An 18,876-nucleotide genomic window follows, 5' to 3' on the forward strand; every position below is an offset into this window, starting at 1 on the left:
AAAGGCAACCAGCCAGGGGAAAAGAAGAGGCTTGAAAAAGCAACCGTTTTTTTTCTTCCCAGGAAAAAAACCTTGAGAGAATGACTGATCCCGCTTCCCAAGGGAAAGCCATTTCCTAGCAAAAATCCACCGATGCATTTCCTACTCGTTGTTTTAACATTCTTCCACTGTTTGTTATTTAAAATACGAAAGAAAATAAAGAGGCCTACAACAACAGCAAAGTGTAATGTGGAGTACTGCTGCTGTTCAGTCGTTCCATCTCTCTCTCTCTCTCTCTCTCTCTCTCTCTCTCTCTCTCTCTCTCTCTTTCTGACACCCCCTTCACACTCTGTGATCACCAAGCATGCTCAGTCTTCACTGGTCTATTTTTTTTGGAGGGGGGTCCCACTTCAGTCTCCCCCCTAAAGAATTTGTGTTCTGCAAATTTCAGGTTACCCCCACCCATGCCCCAGAATGTGAGGGTTATATTTCAGTTCTCAGATATCAGTCTTCATCCATGTTCTCAGAGCCTCCAAGTATCCCTCTTTTCCAGGGACAGTTCTGGATTTACAGAAGCCATCCTGGTTTCTGGTTTTTGAATGCCCCACTTTTCCACAGAACATCCCTATTCCCATCGGAGAAATGTTGGAGGGCATAGGCAGCAACTCCCTGGGGCTCTGGGTGGTGTCCAAGCACCCACAAAATTCCCCATGAAGGAGCTGGGCACCCACAAATTTCGGTGCCGGGGCCATGCATGCTGCCTGGCACCCATGGCCTCGGGCACCCATTGGTCACGGGGCCAAGCTGGCACTCCTGTTGGAGGGAATGGAATAGGGCGTCCCTATGCCTTTTTTCCCACCCAGAACTCATCAGAACTCAGTTCCGGCACCTCTCAGGTGGGCACCATTGCCATTTTAAGAGAACAGGAGAGGCATTCATGGTGAGTTCCGGCACCTCTTTTTCTATCAGAATAGCACTGGACACCCCTATTTTCATCAGAGAAATGTTTCATGTGTTCTCCTCACTCACTGCATGTGGCTACACTTTTATATTCAGTGGTACCTCGGTTCTCAAGCGCCTTGGTACGCAAACAACTTGGAACCCAAACACTGCAAATCCGGAGGTAAGTGTTCCGGTTTGCGAACTTTTTTCAGAAGCTGAACGTGCTCTGCTTTGAGTGATACGTTTCCAATTTGAATATTACGCTTCCGATTTGAGTGTTACGCTTCCGATTTGAGTGCCACACTTCCGTTTTAAGTGTTACGCTGAGGTCTGTCTGTTTTTGCTATTTATATTGCGTTTTTGTTTTCCCAGCTCTTTTTGTTTTGTTTTTGTGACTGTGCGGAACCCAGGTCAGCTACTGATTGATTGATTTTGTGACCGCAGTACATTGTTTATTGCTTTCATTTTATGGATCAATGGTCTCGTTGGATAGTAAAATTCATGTTCAATTGCTGTTTTAGGGGTTGTTTTTAAAAGTCTGGAACGGATTAATCCATTTTGCATGGCTTTCTATGGGAAAGCGCGCCTTGGTTTTGGAACGCTTTGGTTTTTGGAACGGACTTCTGGAATGGATTAAGTTTGAGAACCAAGGTGCCACTGTAATTTGCACTGGAAGAGGCTGCTGCTCCACTTTCAGGCATGATTTGAAGTGATGTATCAACTTCCAAACCCTAAATGGGGCACCAAGATACGTCAAGGACCGCCTTATCCCACATAATGCAGCCTATCTGTTAAAACAGGGGTCCCCATCCTTTGGGGGCTTATGTGCACATTTGGCACCAGCATGCTGTGAACACCACTACAAGCACTGCCATAGGGGCATGCCCAGTCGCAAAATAACTGCATAGCAGAGGGATGGGCAGCTGGATGCTAAGATGGATGCTAAGGATTATTATGAATTGGCAGTCTTTTTGCATGGGAACTCCTCCTTCCGTAGTTAAATTAAAGCTTGCACTGGTGTCTATAAGATGGCAGTAAAAAAACCACAGAACTTGTGCTTATCGGCATTGCCATGGCACAAAAACATGGAATCCAGGCAGAGTTTGTAGCTTTTACACTGGGCCGCCATCAAAACCAGAGGTGACCTACGATGCAATTAATGGGGATTTTAAAAAAATAAAATCGCAAATTGCTGCCAAAATGTTGCGAAGTGCATTGAAGACAGGAGCGGGATTAAGAAACTGAGAGAAAAGAAATGAGCATATTCTTCCTATTCCTACCGTTTCTTTGTTTATTTAAGAATCACCTTTTGCATGTAGCTCAAGGTGATTTACAGACAAACCATAAAAGCACCTAAAAATAGTTTTAGAAACAACACAAAACATGCCTGCGCAGGAGCAGGAGCTGGTTGAAAAGCCTGCAGTCCTATGCAAACTTTGTGGTCCCTGGACCAAAGGTTTTCACAAGGATAATGGGCAATTAGAATGGGTTAAAGCAGTCCTGCCATATGGAAACAAGCAGGTTCATGAGAACAGATCCCTCCACAGGATTCCCTTCTCTATAATAATAATAATAATAATAATTTATTATTTATACCCCGCCCATCTGGCTGGGCTTCCCCGGCCACTCTGGGCGGCTTCCAAAAGAATATTAAAATACTATAATACATCAAACATTAAAAGCTTCCCTAAACAGGGCTGCCTTCAGATGTCTTCTAAAAGCCTGGTAGTTGTTGTTCTCTTTGACATCTGGTGGGAGGGCGTTCCACAGGGCGGGCGCCACTACCGAGAAGGCCCTCTGCCTGGTTCCCTGTAACTTGGCTTCTCGCAATGAGGGAACCGCCAGAAGGCCCTCGGCGCTGGACCTCAGTGTCCGGGTAGAACAATGGAGGTGGAGACGCTCCTTCAGGTATACTGGACCGAGGCCATTTAGGGCTTTGAAGGTCAGCACCAACACTTTGAATTGTGCTCAGAAACGTACTGGGAGCCAATGTAGGTCTTTCAAGACTGGTGTTATGTGGTCTCTGCGGCCGCTCCCAGTCACCAGTCTAGCTGCCGCGTTCTGGATTAGTTGTAGTTTCCGAGTCACCTTCAAAGGTAGCCCCACGTAGAGCGCATTGCAGTAGTCCAAGCGGGAGATAACCAGAGCATGCACCACTCTGGTGAGACAGTCCACGGGCAGATAGGGTCTCAGTCTACGTACCAGATGGAGCTGGTACACAGCTGCCCTGGACACATGGTAAACCAGATGGAGCTGGTAAACAGCTGCCCTATGGCTCACTCGAGGTGCAAAATCAGCCTCCATCTCATTTATCGGGCTGCCACTCCCACCCTGAGCTTCTGAGGGGGGGAGGAACTACCAAGAGAGCCCGCTCTGCCAATCTCAGCACCCGACAGGGTCAGCAAAGGAGGAGATGATCTTTCATATATTTAGGGATTTAACCTCTAACACGAGCACCTTGAACGGGGCCTGAAAATGAACCAGAAGTTATTTGAGATCTGAAGGGAACCCCATCCAGTAACCTGGCCACTGCATTTTGGACCAAGTTTCCAAATCAGAATGCACCCAAGCAAAGAATGTGCACGCGCGCGCACACACACGCACGCACACACACACACAGAGAGACACACGAAACCATCAACAGGAGGGCTCAGCCACAGCTATGGCAATCTTTCTTTAAAGAAAAACCTTTGTAATTAAGTGTGTGCATGGGATTTTTTTAAATCTCATGTGGATTTTCATTTAAGCTGTGAACCAAGTCTGTGTGATCCCAGTTAAGTGGGTCTTACCACAAACCGGCAAGGTGCTATTAGTACACAATGCACGCTCTTCACTCTTTTGCTTGAACTGGTAGGCAGTCTTGAAAGGAAAATGGACCTCACCTAAAAAGGTACACACTCAGTTGCCTTACTATGCCTAAAGTCATTCATTTGCCCGTGTCATTTTCTTACTCCAATGTGTGTCCGCAGCCCCTCCAGTCCCTCCCATCCCTTGGTGGGCTTCTGAATTCCTCGGGTAATGCACATATTAGATTCTTCTCCGCTAACAAATGACAGAAGAGTTCAATCTTTTAATCACACTATTGGCATATTTTAAAGGACAAGAGCTAATGCATGCAAGATTGGGTCTAAACTTTTCGCTGGGAAAGAAATGTGGCAATGATTTGCCTTTTTGAGAACAGAAAGAAAGAGTGAGTGCCAAAAGCCAGACGAAAGGGAACGGACATCTTTTAAAACCCTGGACCTGCTTTTAATTTCAAATAATCAATGAAACTTCCCTGTGTTATCTGGGCTGCTCTAGCTTCTCAGACGTTCCAGCAGTCCCACTGCTGACAATACTTGGGAATCTCATTAATAAGTCATACAACGAATGCTGCTCAATAACTTGCAATTTCTCATTAGTAAATCAGAATCTGCTGTTATTCGGGCCCAAATGGGAGGGGGGAGAGAAAGATCCAGCCGCCTTTAGCGCATAATTCAGGCCATGCACCCAGAATGAAACCTTTAGCAGCTGCCACTCACACAATTAACATTCTGCAGTGTGCCGAAATGAGACTGTCTGGATGCCAAGGAGCAGTGGAAGGCACCAGCTTGGGAAACCCCCAAGCAAAGAAAGCTCAGAGCCAGGGGATTGGTGGTAGGACAACAATGAGTGGTCAGAGGGAGAAGAAGGAATAGACTGGGAGGAGGTGGTGTCAGAAGCTGAAGAGGCAACAGGGCTTCGTGAGCAGGAAGAGGCTGTGGCAGAGAGCAGTGCAGAATCAGAGGCAAAAGTGGAGGCTGGAGAGGAGGGGGCAGAGAGACAGAGACTGGGCAGGCTGCCGAAGAAGCCAGGGAGTCTCTCCCTTCTCCTGCGACCAGCTCCCCTCCCCCCTGGTCTTGGGTTGCAATGAGAAGTTTGAAGCAGGACTGTCATTGAGATGAAGGAGGAATTTGGCGAAGGAAATATTCTCGTCAGCCTTACATATAGGACAAAGCGTGTTCTCCTTCATGGAGAGCACGTGTTGCGGTGGGGGCCGACAGGACACTCCAAAGTTGTGGGGCAGGCTAATTGATCATTGGCCACTATTGTGATTGGGCTTCCCTTGTTGTGGGGAAGAAGTTAATGTTGCTATTTGTTGATTGACAGCCATAAATGTTAAAACTCCCTGCACAAGGCATAGAACTTCCTTTTTTCGCCCCATGCATCCGATTGCCCGTCCCCCCCCCCATATTTAGGGGTTGTTCACTTTGACCTTGCTATGCCTGTCATGGGGTCGTCTGCTCTTGGGGCAGGGGCCTGGTAGGAATTTTGTCCATTTGGCTGATTGGCTGGGGCCATTTGCTTTTCGCCTACTGCGTAGCAAATCGTCACAACTTGTAAGGTTGCAGTTAGGCATTGGTTTATTGGTTTGGTTGGTTGAGGGGCATGGATTGGCTGTGCCTGCCCCTCTAATGCTGCTGCTGCAAGGGATTCCGTTAAAGGAATACGGGGCTCACTATTGCTTTTGTCCGAACCCTGTCAAGGGGCTAGGGCCACGCAAGAGCCCCTGGTTGCATTTGGGGAGGGCTGAGGGCAGGTTCCCTGCTCTGTCGCTACCCCAAAATGTATTCTCCTTTTCTGACTTTCACAGGCTTGCGAAATGTCAGTCTGTCCCCCACTGGGGGGCAGATAGTCGCAACCAACGCCTAAGCAACCACTCACATTTTTGTATTTAATAAAGTTGTGGCCAAAATTATGCCAAAAACCTTAAACAAAAATTCTGTGTGATGTGTGAGTTATTTGGGGTGGCCTGGGGACCTCGACACACAAAACCCCATAATATATCAGAAAACATCAAGATGAACATATTTAAAATGGCAAGTTGCTTTTTTGGCTCCTACAAGTACAGGATTCTGGATTAATTGGGCATTTGGCCAGATCCAGTAGGACTCTTTTTCTGTACTTGCATGCAGACCATGCCTCACATTCAAGGAAATGAGATGTGCTATTTCAGTGCATCCTCTTGTCACAGAAAAAACAAGTAAGGAACTTTGCCATATGCTATCCTCCTACTAGCTTGGGCTGAACTGGCCCCCTTCTGCATGCTTTCTGAGCCAGGGAGCAAGCAGGATCGCTTTGAGCTCAATAGTCATGAGGACTATTGAGTAGTCTCAAATTGAGTACTCTCCTAAAAAGTAGAGACATCACCTTGCCAACAAAGGTCCGTATAGTAAAAGCTATGGTTTTCCCTGTGGTGATGTATAGAAGTGAAAGCTGGACCATAAAGAAGGCTGATCGCCAAAGAATTGATGCTTTTGAATTATGGTGTTGAAGGAGACTCTTGAGAGTCCCATGGACTGCAAGAAGATCAAACCTATCCATTCTGAAAGAAATCAGCCCTGAGTGCTCACTGGAAGGACAGATCCTGAAGATGAGGCTCCAATACTCGTGAGAAGAGAAGACTCCCTGGAAAAGACCCTGATGTTGGGAAAGATGGAGAGCACAAGGAGAAGGGGACGATAGAGGACGAGATGGTGGGACAGTGTTCTCGAAGCTACCAACATGAGTTTGACCAAACTGTGGGAGGCAGTGGAAGACAGAAGTGCCTGGCGTGCTCTGGTCCAGGGGGTCACGAAGAGGCGGACACGACTAAACGACTAAACAACAACAAAGTCATGAGGATTAGCGTGCAAAGAAGAATGTGTGTTCCGTGGGCTGCCGAAGTGCAAAACCCGAGAACAAGGGGAAGAGTGGGGGCTGGGTGAATTTCACAGCGCTGAGCTCTACTCTTAAAAGCTTCCTTAGCCTTTTTCTTTACTGATGCCATCATCTTTTACTGTAACGTTGCTGTAACTTACGAGGCATGAGAAAAACATAAAAGTTACTGTGCGAAATAATAATGGGGAACTAGACAGGCATATCTATAACATTAGGCTTTTGCGTGCTCATAACTTTCCGCAGACACTGATGTTACTGTGCTGTTTGTTTCTACGGTCTGTCTTGCTTATATATTGCCGTTCTGTGCCAACATTCTGTCTACCTGTTGTGCTCCGAGTGTGACAAAGAAATGGAATACTTGGGATTGCTTGTAGGAGAGAAGGGATGCATTTTATAGCCTCCCATCCCGGGAGCTGGGTGAGAGGGAGGGGGAAAGGAATTTGGGGAGGAGGGCAGGACTAGGACTACGGGTTTTTAGCAGCTAATTTTTGAAGAATGAGTCCTGGAGCTGTGTAATCTTAAATTATTTTTTTTAAAGTGCTTTCTTCTTTCCATTGTCCCTCCCTCCCTGCCTCCCCACCCATCCCATTTTATTTTTTGTGTGTTTTATCTACTAGATTGTGGGCCTGGGGGCAGAGACTGCCTTGATTTTTAATCCCTATGCAGCATGTAGCAAGTTGCAGGCAGTTTATTAATAATAACAGCAAGTTTGGGCTTGTCCACATTTGAGCATTATTTAGCTGCTAATCTGCTCCCCGCCCCCATTCGAATTAGACCAGAGCAGTCCACACATGCACAGTTTTAATTTGTATGAGAGGAGCAACTTTGGTTTTTTTCCATTCATACCAGTCGGCGTTCTCTGTTGCGCATGCCCCTGCCTTCTGATTGGTGAAGTCTGTTATGCAAATTCAGCACAGTCAGGGCATGTGCGCAGATAGCTACAGGCACACCTAGTTTCAAATAAAAAAATTAAAAATCCTGGCCAAGTGGTGAGCAAGGGCACAGCCAGGCAATTGTAAATTTGCTTGTGCATGTTTCTGGTTTTGTGCAAATCTGGGGGGTCAAACTATGTGTGGGGTATCTGAGAGTGGCGGTGGGTGGGTGTCCCCTGCCCTTACTAGCACACTGGAAAATAGATGAAAGCAATTGTAAATTCTCAGCACACACTTTTCAGACTTTTGCCCATAACATCTGGTGTAGAAACTTTCGCTTTGCTTATGCAGTTTTGGGGTTCTGTAAAAATCTGAGTGATAGAAATTGGGGGTGGGGGAAGGACCATTCAGGAGCACGCTAGAAATAGTTATGAGCACTGCCAGAAAAGAAATAAAAGCAGTGAGAAAGTATAGGTATGGAAAGGGGACTCCCTCCGTGCAGACTGAAGGTGTAAATTGGTGAATGAGCCTGTTAGGTACTCAGTTGAACAGGATCCAAAAGGCAGCAGTCTGATTGGTCCTGGAACAATAGGATTCAGAATGCAGCAGTCTGATTGGTCCTAGAACGATAGGATTCATAATGCAGCAGTCTGATTGGTCCACAGGAGCCACCCAATCCAGCTCCAGGTGGAAGGGAATCCGCAACCTGATTGGCCTACAGGAGAATCCCAGAATTAGCCAATCACGTGGGGCCCATTGTGTAAATAATGTATATAAGGCAGACATTCTGGGGGAACTTCCATTCCTCCTCACCACTATGAGCTGAATAAAGAGCATGAAATCCACTCTCGACTCTGAGTATATTTCAGAACCATACTTCTTAAAGCTATGACAGTCTCCGCTGTGTCTCAATTCTCCAAAGGAACACAGACCCTGAGTGAGTGCCTGGGACCCCCTGAAATCTTGCTGCAGCTTGGCAGAGATTGGAGGTGACGCCTGACTTTCGTAACACTATTATATCTGCTCTTTCTAAATTCCCCTTTGGCTAGGATTCAGCAGCTGCCACCAGCAGTTTTCAAAGGACAATATGATAATACTCCATTCCGTTGCCTTCACTGTATCTATGGAGATGGTGGTGCTCAGAACATTCCACAATACAGGTTCTGCCGCTTCATTACTGAGGATATATGGATTGTTCTGTCTTCATTATTGGCAGGATTATGTAAGAGTATTTACTTGAGGATATAGAGCGAGCAGAGTAGGGAGGGAAGGAAGGAAGGGTCATTCTGAGCATGGCCGGTTTCACTGTGGTGGCTGCAGAATGCCTCCAGAATTACTCTGGCGACCATGTTGTGGTCTGCAAACCAGATCATGGATGCTTTTTAGGGTAATCTGCACTATTGTATACTCTTGTTATTTTTGGTATACCTGTTCTAATTTTAAAGATAATTTGTTGTAGCTCATGCAGTGGCGTAGCGTGGGTTGTCAGCACCCGGGGCAAGGCAAGTAATTTGCGCCCCCTAACCCGTGGATTTGCGCCCCCTAACCCTAACCCCCAGATGTTGCGCCCGGTGCGGCCAGCCCCCCCTGCACCCCCCACGCTACGCCACTGAGCTCATGGGTAGCCAGTGTGGTGCCTCCAGATGCTGTTGGACCATATCTCCCATCAGTCCCAGCTGGGATGGCTGATGGTCAGAGATGATGGGAATTGTACTCCAATAATAACTGGAGGGCACCATACCGTATCTACTACCTGTTACATAGCTCATATTGATGATGGAGGAAGATGTTAGTAGTGAGGAGGGGGAAAGGGAAAGCAGTAAAAATGAGAGAAGGCAAGGGCAGGAGAAGGATAATGGACAAGGGAATAGCTGGAGATCTTCTTCCACCTCACCACTGAAATTTCATGAGTCTGTAACTACTATGTATGTATATTATAAAACCAACATTTAGATTTGTGGTCTATTAAAATGGTGATTTCAGCCTGCATTTCAAAATCACTTGTAAAAAAACCAACATGAATTGCCAGTAAATTTACGGATAGCTTCCAAGAATGGGAGGAAGTCAAAGCAAGGAAAAAGAGGTTATTCCTTTTAAAAAATATATATATATATATTTATTAAGAATTTAATAATTACAAAAAGAAGAAAAAAGAGTTAAACAAAGCAAAACAATACAATACAATACAAAAAACGCAAAAAAAGAAAAACACTGCTTATCTTAACAAAACAAAAACAAAGACAGAAACAATTAAAAACACATCCAATATTTTCATATCTTGTCTTTCATTTACTTGTTTCGACGACCTCCTCACACCTCCCTTTTTTGTATTCTAGTTCAATTAGCTATTTCAGCAAATCCTTTCCATCTTTCCCAGTTTTTGTCCTATAGTTTATCTTAACACAATCTAACCTTATTTTTTTTCCCTTTGGCCCATTAACAGTCTATTTTTACTTAATTCTTTATAACATTTCTGCTAAAGCCATATAACTTCATTCCAGCATCCTTCTAACGTTCATTAATTTTACAGTGTTCCTGTAAATAGTCTTTAATTTTTTTCCAATCTTCTTCCACCGACTCTTCTCCCTGGTTATTCCAACCCCATAGGGCTTTGTAAACATTAGAGGTGCCACCTCTCTCCTGTTGCCTTATCGGCATTCAGCTTCAGTTCATTGGCCATCATGCAGCTCATCGCAGCATCTGAGCACTGACTCAGGACTTGCACATCGACACCTGATTCAGATGATACTGAGGAAAGGAGTTGGGCATTACCGGTGTACTGATGCTGCTGCCCTTCAAATTTCCTAATGGCCAACAGCTTCATATAGATGTTAAGTAGCAACAGGGACAAAACTGTTGTCTTGCAGCACTGCAAAGCATAGCTGCCTGGGGAGCAAGGCAACTCTCTAAAATCAATTCCGGCAGATAGCAGTGGGACCACTGCAAAACAGTGCCCCAACCCATGGACTTGGACCTGAAGTATAGCATGGCTGGTGGTATCAAAAACTGATGAGAGGTCCAGCAAGAGGGTCTCATGAAAGGGTAAAGGTAAAGGGACCCCAGACCATTAGGTCCAGTCGTGACTGACTCTGGGGTTGCAGTACTCATCTCGCTTTATTGGCCAAGGGAGCCGGCGTACAGCTTCCGGGTCATGTGGCCAGCATGACTAAGCCGCTTCTGGCGAACCAGAGCAGCGCACGGAAACGCCGTTTACCTTCCCGCCGGAGTGGTATCTATTTATCTACTTGCACTTTGACATGCTTTCGAACTGCTAGGTTGGCAGGAGCAGGGACCGAGCAATGGGAGCTCACCCCGTCGTGGGGATTTGAACCGCCGACCTTCTGATCGGCAAGTCCTAGGCTCTGTGGTTTAACCCACAGCGCCACCCGCGAAAGGGTAGAGCCCAATGAACACTGAAGTGGGGGAGAGAGGTGCTAAAAGGAAAATCACAATTTAACACCAGATGAAAAGCAGTCTGCTCTGCATTTTGGTACACTTCTCCTGGAGACCCCAAAATGGAGGCTAAAACCCAGAACCTCCAAGTGTCCCTATTTTCCAGGGACAACCCTCCCGGTTTCTGATTTTTTCCCAGAATGTCCAGCCTTTCCTTAGGACACCCCTCTTTTCACTGGAGAAATGTTGGAGGGTATGGAGTTATATGCCCCAAGCCAAGGAGATAAGTATTCAACCTTTAGAAGACAGCCCTGTATAGGGAAAGGGGTTTTTTAATGTTTTATTATGTTTTTATATATGTTGGAAGCCACCCAGAGTGGCTGGGGAAACCCAGTCAGATGGGCCAGGTATAGATAATAAAATTATTATTATTATTATTAATATTATTATTATTATTAAACAGGACGTCTCTATTTTCATTGGAGAAATGTTGGAGGACTAGATGATCCTCAGGATCCCTTCCAACTCTACAATTCTATGAATCCGGACCTCCCTTTCACCTCCCCCTGCCTCCCCACTGAACTCTGAAACGACGTTGTTTGCGTGCATATAGATACAGACCAGGCGACATTACTTTCAGGGCACATTCTCAAGCTGCGAGGACAGTTTTTGCCTTAAACATCATCCGCAGACATTTAACTGGTGTCAAAGCACACGAAAAGCAAAAGAACATTGCCTCCACCGCCAGCGTGCTGCCAGTCTCTCATTGTCTGAATGACAGAATTCACTCTCTGTGACTGCTCTCACCAAACTGACTCCATGTGCCACAGGAAAGCGGAGGGGGAGCATCTACTCTTCCATGAAATTTCATGAGCAGTCAAGCAAGGAGACAAGTGTCACCACTGGAATGATGCCTCAGTGGGTGCCTTGGCTTTTTGTTTTTGTCTTTCCTCCTTGCCCCCACCATTGAATGGATGATACCTTTGCTATTTACAAAATATTTTGATTGAGGCAGGCAAGCTCCGTGTAGCAAAACTAGGAATTGCTTTGGGTGCCTTCTAGGTGAAAAGGATTGATACATTTTATTAATAAAATGTGGGGACGTTGAGTAAGCTTAATTTATTGATGTTTTGTAAATTCCACTTTAACCCACAATGCGGGTGGCGCTGTGGGTTAAACCACAGAGCCTAGGACTTGCTGATCAGAAGGTCTGCGGTTCGAATCCCCGCAACGAGGTGAGCTCCCGTTGCTCGGTCCCTGCTCCTGCCAACCTAGCAAAAGCACGTCAAAGTGCAAGTAGATAAATAGGTACCACTCCGGCGGGAAGGTAAACAGTGTTTCCGTGTGCTGCTCTGGTTCGCCAGAAGCAGCTTAGTCATGCTGGCCACATGACCCGGAAGCTGTACGCCGGCTCCCTCGGCCAATAAAGCGAGATGAGCGCCGCAACCCCCGAGTCGGCCACAACTGGACCTAATGGTCAGGAGTCCCCTTTACCCCTTTAACCTTAAATTCCATGTCAGACCCCTGTACAAATTGCTCTGTTCCATTTTGGAAATGGTTTTATGTTTTTTAAAATGGTAGCAATTTTTATCTGTTTCAAGACCGTGTTTTCCATTTTTTCTAACCCATTGTGGGACCTCATGGGGAACAGAGGGTAATACACAGTGTTAGAAACCGAGATATGAAAGTCAAGATCTAAATGGCACCTTAAACCTAGGTTATGGGTGCAACAAAGGAATGTCTAGGCATGCTTTTTTTATAACAAGAATACAAAGCTGCAAATGAATGAACGGCGGCTAAAATCTTATATTCGCTTTTCACATGGTCTAGTCCTCATCTGAAGACTGCAAAAAACAAAGACATACTTCCCCTGCCCACCCCCCTAATATTCTTAAGAGGGTCTCTTCTCCAGTCTTCAGAGAGTAGCTGGAAATAGGGAGGCAGAAAATGGTCCTCCTTTCCTTCCACTCTGTAGTTTTAATCTGAACTCTTAGGCGCAGTACTGCTCCCAGAGCTCAGAAACTGCTCACATTAATGAAATTCCCTGTCGCAAAGCGCACCTAGAACAATGGGAGTTTCGAATGCTGGCAATACATCTTATAAATAAATAAAATTAAATTTGCTGGAGGCTTTTGTTGAACAAAATCCCAGGGATTGCAAGAGATTTATTTAAGCAATCCTTAAGAATGCAGGATGGCGCTGTGGGCTAAAGCCTCAGCGCCTAGGGCTTGCCGATCGAAAGGTCGGCGGTTCGAATCCCCGCGGCGGGGTGCGCTCCCGCTGCTCGGTCCCAGCGCCTGCCCACCTAGCAGTTCGAAAGCACCCCCGGGGGCAAGTAGATAAATAGGTACCGCTTACCAGCGGGAAGGTAAACGGCGTTCCGTGTGCGGCTCTGGCTCGCCAGAGCAGCGTTGTCACGCTGGCCACGTGACCCGGAAGTGTCCCCGGACAGCGCTGGCCCCCGGCCAATAAATGTGAGATGGGCGCACAAACCCCAGAGTCTGGCAAGACTGGCCCGTTCGGGCAGGGGTACCTTTACCTTTACCTTTTAAGAATGCAGGATATAAAGTCTTGATGTAAATCCTCACCTGATGAGTTGGGACAAATGTGGTTGGATGCTTGGTTGATTATTTAATTTCTATACTACTTAATATTTTATAAATACCTCTGTGTGGTGCGTGGTGCACAAAAAAACTAAAGCAACAACAGACAATGTCAACAAGATATTACAAAAATAAAAAGGTAAAGGTAAAGGACCCCTGACAGTTAAGTCCATTCGCAAACGATTCTGGGGTTGCGGCGCTCATCTCGCTTTACTGGCCAAGGGAGCCGGCGTTTGTCCGCAGACAGTTTTTCTGGGTCATGTGGCCAGCATGACTAAGCTGCTTCTGGTGAACCAGAGCAGCACACGGAAACGCCGTTTACCTTCCCGCCGGAACGGTACCTATTTATCTACTTGCACTGGCATGCTTTCGAACTGCCAGGTTGGGAGGAGCTGGGACTGAGCAACGGGAGCTCACCCTGTTGCGGGGATTCGAACCGCCGACCTTCCGATTGGCAAGTCCTAGGCTCAGTGGTTTAGACCACAGCGCCACCCGTGTCCTGATTACAAGAATACACAGTTACATATTAAAATGTTACATTAATACAAAGGGGGGTGTTCGTTTTCCCAAAAAAACTCTCAACTTATCCACCAAAGTATCACAATGAGAAGAGTTACTGGAAACAGTGGGCATTACCTTTGTGACCTTCAACAGTATTGTGACCTCCAACAGATTCCTAACAGAAGCCTCATGACCTGGAACAAAGGCTAATGAGAAACCCAGGACTGTGTGAACACAGATTTAGGACCTTCCTTGGTTATAAAAGGAAAAGAGGTGTTCAACATCAGCTCCTGTGATACGTTCACAGTATGAGTCACCTGGATTGGGGAAGCTTGAGATAAATGATGGCCCATTGCCTGGTCAGTGTCCTGTTGTATCGCCTGCCTTCTTAGGTTCCATCTCTGCATCAGTACTAGACCTCCATGGACATTAAGCTGGAGAAACCTTTCCAATCTAGACTTTGGTAGAGCAGCCAGTGGCAAGCAAACATAGCATAGTGTTGTTTTCTTCCTGGGACAAATCCATAAATATTTTCCAAACAGTGGCATAAATTTTAGGAAAGAGGTGTATGCCTCACCCTGTAGTAAATCCCCAGTCGCTATTCAATATAATTTTATGTAGTGATAATAATGTTGAGACAAGAGAGAGGTTCAACTCCGTACGATATAGTGTTCCTGAATGCTTATGGCTTTATGGGGTAAGCACATGCTGCTCTTAAAATAAATTGGTTTTATGTCTGGCAATACACTGTTTCAATATTTGGGTCATCATTTGTAGTAATGAGAAAGGACAAGCGCTAATAAAATGTGGTGTACATCATAAATACTGATTAGCTTTTCGACACATTAATAATAATGACATTGCAATGTTACCTCTAGTACCATCACAAGCTTGCTCATGGTTTTTTTTTCTTCTCCATCATCATACTGTAGGAGATCAGGGGTGGGATCCCCCAAATTCATTGGTGGCTGCTTCCTACTGGAATCGATGGGGTGAAAGTCAGGGAGCTTGATGGTTGGAGGAGCCAGAATCAATGATACAGCAAATGAGAGGTGCAGCCAACCAATTCTAGTTTGGCTCCATCCTCTGCCCTTGTCCTTCAATGCTGATGCCATGAAGCTGTTATAACATTTTAGGGGGCACACACATAGCAGACACACACTCCACAGAAAACCAATCCTTCACCCTTTTTTTGTTGTAGACCACCTCCTTATGTATGATGTTTTTAGGGTGGTCTTTGGCTAGGGGAGATGAGACGTGGGTGGCGCTGTGGGTTAAACCACAGAGCCTAGGATTTGCCAATCAGAAGGTTGGCGGTTCGAATCCCCACGATGGGGTGAGCTCCCACTGCTCGGTCCCTGCTCCTGCCAACCTAGCAATTCAAAAGCACATCAAAGTGCAAGTAGATAAATAGGTACTGCTCCAGCAGGAAGTAAACGGCATTTCCGTGCGCTGCTCTGGTTCTCCAGAAGTGGCTTAGTCATGCTGGCCACATGACCCGGATGCTGTACGCCAGCTCCCTCGGCCAATAAAGCGAGATGAGCGCCACAACCCCAGAGTCGGTCACAACTGGACCTAATGATCAGGGGTCCCTTTACCTTTTGGCTAGGGGTGGGGCAATGTCTAAAGTATTTAAAGGGTCTTCCACACCTTTGTTCTGGGTTTCTCTCACCTCCTTTCAAGGGGGGGGGGACAGAACTCTGTTGCAACAGAAAAATAAAGATTTGCCTCGCTTTCACTGGATCCGGCCTCTATCCATTCTTCTCTGACCAATCATGGACTTATGGGACTCAGAGTCCCTTGGGGAGTTGGGCATCAAAAGCCAACCCCCAATTTTTCTACAACAAAGTCAAATGTGTTTGGTGGTATTGACTCACATACTTTTATTTACTGGTGTCCAGTGATGACAACCTACCAGATAAGGTGTTCTGGCATCATTCTTTTCACTATGGGTCCTTTCAGACTGGTGCTTATTGTGAGATTGATGCTCCTCATTCAAGCATTAATTTTTGCAGCCCCCCCCCAACAGCCCATTTACAGCCCAACCTTTCTGATCCAAACAAGGTGGGATCACCTATGATACTTATTCAGGCAGGAGGAACATTGAGGGGACACACTGGCTTAGAGGAAGAAGAAACAGCATCCACTGGGAAATCACTTGCAAAAGTGAATATTCACACCACCTTAAGTGTTGCCCGGAGGGGGCGGGGAGAAGTTGCTCTGTGGAAATCGCTAACTTCTGTCTGAGGTTTATGAAACCTGGTATAGCCCTACAACACTCATTATTCAGTCTCCCCCCCCACACACACATTTCAACCCATGTTTTCTGAAATCGAAAAGCAAGTGTTTGTCTAATATTAAGACAATCTCATCCTAGCAAACATGCTGTATTTGAGCATATCTATAGCTGGACCATAAAGAAGGCTGGTCGCCGAAGAATTGATGCTTTTGAATTATGGTGCTGGAGGAGACTCTTGAGAGTCCCATGGACTGCAAGAAGATCAAACCTATCCATTCTTAAGGAAATCAGCCCTGAGGGCTCACTGGAAGGACAGATCCTGAAGTTGAGGCTCCAATACTTTGGCCACCTCATGAGAAGAGAAGACTCCCTGGAAAAGACCCTGATGTTGAGAAAGATGGAGGGCACAAGGAGAAGGGGACGACAGAGGATGAGATGGTTGGATAATGTTCTCGAAGCTACCAGCATGAGTTTGACCAAACTGCGGGAGGCAGTGGAAGACAGGCGTGCCTGGCGTGCTCTGGTCCATGGGGTCACGAAGAGTCGGACACGACTAAACAACTAAACAACAACAATATTCTGAATGTGATTTGGTTTATTTCTGGCCATTTTACCAAGGCAGGCTTTTCTAACCTTGTTAAGTGCTTGCTTGCATCTAATTTCACATTGTGTGTGTGTGCGCGCGTGCGTGTGTTAGTTATCTCTTTTTTCCAGTATGATGGCTTTCCCCCCTTTCTTTCACATCCCTCTCCATTGGTTCCCTTCCTACCTGTTTGACAAATCATTCGGTGTATCCTACTATAGAATGATTCCCCCCCATCCCCTCACCTGCTCTTTCCCATTGGGTAACCCACTTGGTGGGACTGTCACTCATGCACAACAATACTGCATCATTTATAAACTAATGAAACCCATTTCTTTTTCTCTTTCACTTTCTCTGCACCTTTCTATCTGCATGCCTCATCTCCATTTGAATTGTTAATTTTGGTACCTTAACAACAAGGGAAATGTTGGGGTTATCACAATCACCTTTTTCTCATTGTATGTGAGTTCTTTTTCACATCATGGGGGATGTTTTGATCACTGCCATTGTCGTGAGACACCTGATGCTATTTTAGATCAGAAGCTTTGTCTCTCGCCACTGCAACAGCCCATAACTTACATTCCAACCCTGTATCTAGTTGCCCAAAGGCAGGTAAAAGTGAGGCTCCCTTTGATCAGCGAGCCACTGGTCCATGGCTGGTGGAATTCCCCAGGGGTCACTAATCTCAGGGACACTTGGAGGGTCTGCTAAGGGTCCCCTAAAAAAACCAATATAACCTATAAAAACTCTTTAGAATAGAGTTTTACACATATCCATAAATGTGAGCTTATCTGGACAGTGTTACATAAATAGTAATTATTGTGGATTTGTTAAATAGACTTGCTTTTACTACCCATTAATAATTAGTTATTCCAGCCACTACAGTGGTACCTCGGGTTACAGACGCTTCAGGTTACATGCGCTTCAGGTTGCAGACTCCACTAACCCAGAAATAGTACCTCGGGTTAAGAACTTTGCTTCAGGATGAGAACAGAAATTGTGTTCCGGCGGCGTGGCAGCAGCAGCAGGCCCCATTACCCCCCATTACCCTAAAGTGGTACCTCAGGTTAAGAACAGTTTCAGGTTAAGAACGGACCTCCGGAACGAATTCTTAACCCGAGGTACCACTGTATAAAATGGAAGCAGACATCTCAGACACCAAGAAAACGAGGAGAAATGGGTCGTTCATTCAGTATATGATTCAGTGGGTGGGTGGAGCGGGAATAGAGGGAAAACTAGAAGCTGGACGAACATGCCTGCAAACAAAGCAAGGGTTTGTTCACATGTTAATTGCAAAAAGGAAAATGTAGTTACGCAGAGAGAAATTGTGGCAGCAAGGAGGAATGCATAAAATAGTTCAAACGAATGGCCCGGGGAGGGGGGGTGCTTAGGAAGTTGATAATGAGATAAGAAGCCTTTCACCTCTGGGTCTCTGCCTTGAGCACAATCCTGATTGGTAGAATTGCTCCTGAGCAGATGCTCAGTGACCTGTACATCATTAACTTCTGGCCTTGAGGCCATGACCTTGCATTGCTGAAGTCGATAGATCTGCTGTTGACCTCTGTGACCAAAATAAGATACCCCATTGGAGCTGACCCCCACCTCATGAACCTGACCAGCCTCCTTTGCACCAGTGCAGAAGCCTACTTTAGATCCGGCCAGCCCGCCTGCATCGTGTTTAGCCGTTGCCATCTCTCAAAAGTTGACTCTGTAGTCTGCAAACCGACAAGGAAGCCATGTACAGGTGAATCTGAGTCTTGGAAAATCTCATCTGTTCAGTGCTCAAAATCGTGTGCTTTAACATCCTCTGTATTAATAATTAAGTTGCAGTAATGTTCAACCATAAAAAATATTGTATCAATTCATCCACAGATGGTTTCTGGTATTAAATATATTTCTTTTTCCAGCTAAAAGGTAAGAGGGGCGAAAGTGTTTCTGTGTTTCACCAAGTCAGACCATTGCTTAATTTAGCCTAGTACTGTCTCCTCTGGTTAGCAGCTGCTGCTGCTGTCCAAGATATCAGGCAGAGAGGCCTTTCTCAGCTCTGTTCCCCAAGATCCTTTGTTCCACTGGGATGCCAAGGAT

The 18,876-nt window shown here is 45.9% G+C and overlaps 1 long non-coding RNA gene across 1 annotated transcript; it reads left to right on the forward strand.

Annotated features, from left to right (window-relative positions):
• The first annotated feature begins 8,637 nt into the window (after nucleotides 1–8,637).
• On the forward strand, nucleotides 8,638–11,973 carry LOC309522394. Its single transcript, XR_014215086.1, has 2 exons — nucleotides 8,638–8,694; nucleotides 11,329–11,973. It is a non-coding gene; the product is annotated as an uncharacterized lncRNA (long non-coding RNA).
• The last annotated feature ends 6,903 nt before the right edge of the window (nucleotides 11,974–18,876 follow it).

This window comes from Podarcis vaucheri (genome assembly GCF_965113315.1).
Source record: "Podarcis vaucheri genome assembly, chromosome: 17".
Lineage (NCBI taxonomy): Eukaryota > Metazoa > Chordata > Lepidosauria > Squamata > Lacertidae > Podarcis > Podarcis vaucheri.